This window comes from Apium graveolens, unplaced genomic scaffold (assembly GCF_009905375.1).
Source record: "Apium graveolens cultivar Ventura unplaced genomic scaffold, ASM990537v1 ctg3540, whole genome shotgun sequence".
In the NCBI taxonomy this organism is placed as follows: Eukaryota; Viridiplantae; Streptophyta; class Magnoliopsida; order Apiales; family Apiaceae; genus Apium; species Apium graveolens.
In genome coordinates, this window is record NW_027418147.1 from 5912 (window position 1) to 11822 (window position 5911).

The following is a 5911-nucleotide window of genomic DNA, read 5'->3' on the forward strand; positions in this document are numbered from 1 at the left end:
AATAAGATGATTTACTATTTCTAGTCCATTGTAGAAACTTGTATATAAAATTTTTAAAAACAAAACCTCCCCTACTAGTACATTCTATAATCTTCATTATTTAGTTCATAACCATACACCACTAGTCATATATTTACAACATCTCCCTTATCTTGTCTTATAGTTTTATGATATCTAAAATAAATGTTATTTGAGTATTGAACATAGGGAAAACCATATAGCCACCCCTTTTATCTTTTAAAATTAAAGGTTTATTTTACTATATTGAAGGAGACAAATGTGTAACTGACATGAAGTTCCTAATTGAGAAGCTATCATACATATACACACGGGTGCCCATGTATATTTTTGTGACTGAGTATCCCATATTTCCATATACTTTGTTTTTTATTGCTTATTTCCATTTTCTTTGTTTTTCAACCTACCTTTAAGATTTGATATGTTGTATTTTGGGTCTGGTTATCTTTTTAAACCTATACAAGTATTGTGTGTTGATATTTTTTAAATTTCTACACAACAGTTGATTTAAAGAGATTTTTTGTGTCCTCGTAGGTAGTGGCCATATTTGTCAAAAAAAGAGATCTGACAATTTGGATAGAATTATTTGATAGTTGTTGTTTATAATGGATAATGGACATAGAGAAAGTGAATATGATTGTTCTTATAAAAAATGTTATTCTTGATTTTTTCTTTCATTCTCCACATTTTTACAAATTAACTAAAGTCAAAAGATAGAAAAAATCAAATATAAGTATTAGAGAAATTATTAATTATTTTAAAGTTTTGTTGTTTGAGCCCAATTACATTATTGGTGTATTAATTTTGGATTGGATTTTTGGTAGGTGGATGAAAAACTAGTTGATAACCTTCTTATTCAATATTAAGCTCTATTTATTATCTTTTTAATATAATGGTGAATATTTCCTTCCAAAATTTTTACATAATATGCTTGTGTTCCTATTTGCAGTAAAATAATGAAGAAAATGCTCCACAATACTAAGGATTACTTGTATATGATAGGTATCGTATACAATTTAATAAATTGATGCAAAATATTAAATATTTTTTTTTATCTGGTAAGGGTTACACCCCAAATTGAATTGGGCAAGTGTTTTCCACCTTTGTTACAACCAACCAAACACATGCTCATGAAATTGGATCCTACTAACTGGTTTTGAAGATCATGACACATGAGGCTGGAAGGACTGTGCCTATACATCCAACCTGCTATTGCACGTGCAAACGGGCAATTGATTAGCCCCAATGGCCTATACATCCAACCTGCTATTGCACGTGCAAACGGAAAATTGATTAGCCCCAATGGTTACCAGCCAGTTTTTACTGAGTTGATGCTGCCACATTAATACCCAAATCCCAAATCACTATTAGACAAATGAATGTGAAGAAAGAAAACAATAATAAATTCAAGTAAACCATGTTCATATATACATAGTGTATTAATAAATTATTTTAGTTATTACCAAGAATTGTAACTCTTGAAGTTTTTGTTAAAAGTGTTAAAAAATTGTTTATAATTGATTTCTCCTTAATACTTTGTTAGATAAGGCCATATTTTTATTTTATACATAAATACTATGTACTGCAATGCTATGGGGTCATCTTATACATTTGAAATACTTAATTGTACATTTGGGATAAAAAGCTCATACCATATCAAGTTTATATCTTTTTCCACCCATATCTTTTCTATATTGTTGTAGATAAAAAAATATCTAAAACTAAACCAATTCAAAAGCGTACAAAAATATCAAAAATACAAGAAATATAGACGGAACCTTTTTAGAAGATAAAAACGACTAACTTTTATACATAATGAACTTTTCAAGTGCTTCATCCTTATATCTAAGCAAATAAAAATAATAGTATCTACTACAATCATCAATAAAGGTAATAAAATATTATTTATTGTCTTTATTAAACAAGTCATTAAATTCACATATGTCAGTATGAACTAAATCCAAATTTCAGAATCTCTTACAACATTATGAAATGGTTTTCTTATTGATTTTAGAAGAGACAAATACTCAACACCTAGATTTGTTATCGAACAAAAATTAAATGACCAAGACAAGAGTGCCAAAAATTAGACGATTCAACGTAATTAACAGAAGAAGCAACAATTTCATTAAGTTCAAAATCATCCTTAACTAAATAAGATCAACTAACAATATTTTTACGAATGTTAGGAATATGATGCACTCTAATCAAGGATAGAACACGCCTACAACACTAGCATTCCCCATAGTCACTGTCCTTTTATGAGCCAGTTGATAAGATACAAATAGAGTTTTGTGAGCAGAAATGGGCACATTAGCTGCAGTATCAATCAACCACTCTTTAGGAAGATAAATAAATAATATTATATGTGTATTGGTAACATACCCTTCATTGATTACAAAAGCATGTGCTTCACCAATAACCATATTAGCTATAGGCACACCAATGGTTGCAGTCCCAATCACGGTATTTGCCTGAGCCACTACATCAGATTTTTTTAGAATAATCTTTACTCCAATGACCTATCTGTCCACAAGACTAACATGGTTTATTTATCTTTGGTTTTAGCCTTGTTCTTTTCATTTTCTGAGTTACCATTACTTTTCTTACTAGCTAGCTTTCATTTCTGATCAGTTGTCACGATGTTTATCTTCATACTCCCACTTATAAACGGCATCAGATAACCCTGTTTAGACTTGTGCTGCTCTTGCATACAAATATCAAACATCAGACTAGTCCAAGTAATCTCTCCCTTCTATTTTATCATGAAAAGAGAAAACTCTTCCCAAGACTTCAGAAGTTATTTATAAGAAGATCCACACCGAACTCCTTTAAAGTATGTATAATCATCTAAAATTCGTTCACCTGTTCAGTCATGGACTTAGAGTCTATAAGCTTCAAGTCAAGGAACTTAGACACGTGATACCTTTTTTGACCTTGCGAGACAATATTATGTGTCCAATCAAGCATCTTTCGCAAAACCTTAGCATTATAGGCCTTTGATAAATAAACATGAAATAGAGTGTAAGCTAAGGCTGCAAGAATTGTGCCTTTGCCATTCTATCTTTCTCTGTGCACATAACATAAGCTGTTATAGTCTCGGCTTTATCTTTATTAACAACATGTAGGTTATAGTGCATCACCAACCCTAGACCCTTAACCATTAACAATGGTTTATCTTTTTCTAACAACGAGAAAAACCAGAACCCCTATCGAACTTGCCAGACATACCCGAAAGATTAATAGGCCGTGAAAATCGTTAAATGGCCCAATTATTGGTGGGTACAATACCATCAAAAGGTTAACCACGAGAAGTAAAGACAATTTCATTCACCATCTTGAATGACGCAATTGGGCAATTATATTCAATATAAATCACACTTTAAGAATAGGTAATCAAAATCAATTAACAAAATAAATCACGAAGGTCAAACGAATTCGATATTTAGAAATTGCAATACTTAACAATAACAAGAAATAAAGTTTATCTATATTATAGGTCTAATATTAGATAAGAATATTGTAAAAGACGTGACTGTTCTTGAAGATATACTCGCTTCGCCTATGATGTGCCGGGCTACCATAAATTAACTTTTAGGTTAATGCAGCAATAGAAAAATCCGTCACAGGCAGGCAAAGTTCAAAAATGATGACACCTCAATTCATCCGAAAATCTATGTATATGTTTTATATTTGGAAGAGAGAAAAAGGGAGGCTAGCAAGGATTCTTGTCCTTTTCCTTCATCCTTTTATTTTTATATCAAAGAACATATATAGTATCATTTAAAAATAATTATTTTGAAGCCTAATTAATACTCCCTCGGTCCCTTCCAATTGTTTACATTTTTGAGGAATGTCCGACGCGCATTTTAAGGTGCATAAAAAGTATAGTTCTGTAACTTATTTTTATAATTTTATTTTTCTGAATAAAAGTTGAATGTTTTAATTTTTATTCAGAAAAACAAAATTGTAAAAAAAAATTACAAAACTATACTTTATATGCACCTTAAAATACGTGTTAGACACTCTCTAAAAAATGTAAACAATTGAAAAGGACGGAGCGAGTATTATTTACATAAGAATAATCCTTACTTTAATTTAGATAATAATATAAATATATCTATATGTCTACTCATATCAAGGCCTTGACTCTCAACTGAATATGTCAAGGCCTTGACTCTGTCACTCAAGCCCTTTAGATCGTTCTTATCAGGGTCTTGATTTTGTCACTCAAGGCCTTTATAATGCTTCTTTTTTGTGTCAATGATTTGATGTAACATTTCAAGCCATTGATCTTGGATTAGACCATACATAACACATATACTCTACATAAAGAAACTTCATGGTACTTATTTTTCTATGAATTGCACTAAGAAAATTACTTATATCCATATCCAATTTTTTTGAAAATTACATAACGAACTTACGTTATTAAAACTCCAAACTTTCAAGTTTCTAACACATGGAAGCGAGGGTCAAACACATTTAATTAAGAACTTACATTTTTGAGTGTCGAGCCGAGACAACAAATTAATGTTTTTAAAAAGATGCACGGAGGAGCTGAACAAGTAGGTTTTGATGGATAACATTTATGACATGTGGTACGTGATTTTAGAAAGAACAACTTGGGTGTTAATTATGCTCCAATGATATTGGATTTGTTGTATCCCTTAATAGAAAAAAGTGGCTGGAATTTTTTATTAGAATTCTACTTAATGAAAAACATAGATTGAAGGGTCTTATAATGGTTGATCCTCGCTCTTTGATAGCCTAAAAAAGTTTCAGGGACGTATTTGATTTTGATCCTACATATCCAACCAATAGGTATGCTATAGCATTTGTGCAATTCACCCCGCTGAACCATCACTACCAATAATTAATTTTTGAATTTGCACTCATGTGGGATCAATTGAAGATAAGTTCTAAGTGAGTTTTAGGTACTTGGCTAGTGGAAGGCGAAGAACCCTGGGCTATCATTTACGATAAAGAGCAAGCCATTACGCGGACAATTTAATCTCAACTCCCCAATATTATATATTTGTTGTGTACTTGACACATTAGTAACAAATATCAGGGAAAGCTTTTGAATATATTATTTTAAGCATGCCAAAGGTAAATGTGATTTCAAAAATATACCATTCATTAACAAGAGATGTGGTTGGAGATATGTGAAAAATATTAATTTGGAAGTACAATATATATAATATGATGTATATATATTTAATTAAATAAATTAATATATATATCCGCATTTTTATTCAAAACAAGTAAAGTATTGACTTGAAAAATTCTAAAGTATAAAAATATATACTTTATATTTAATCATAACTATCACAAATTGGAATTGTAATTTTTCGTTATTACTACATATTATGTTATATATATAAAATGCAAACCATATAAAATACTTATTGGAATCATATTCTTTGTCCTAAATTATTTCCATTTCTTTGACTTGGGTTTGCTCATCACAAACTATTCAACTAATTGAATTTTTATATATTTTTGATCCTATGTATTAATTAATTATCAACCACTAGCTTATGAAGTAATAATTATATTTGAAAATTAAATAATTTAATCTCACACCTATATTTTACATAAAAGTAGAATTTTGAGTTTTTTATGTAGCAAAAGAGTTTTTGATTTTGACTACACTCATTTTGGTAATTAAAATAAAACATTAACATATGGTGAATGCGTAACTCACAAATTGTACCAAAGAATTCAAGCACTTAATAAAAGTACAAATTGCACCAAAGAATTGTAGCACATAATAAAGTCATTTTCTTACTTCAAAAAAAATGAACTCATATTCTTTGACGTGAGTGACTGTGAAAGGGATTTTTTCATACTTGTATTTAGTTTTCATCATTAAAACATATGCGTTGTT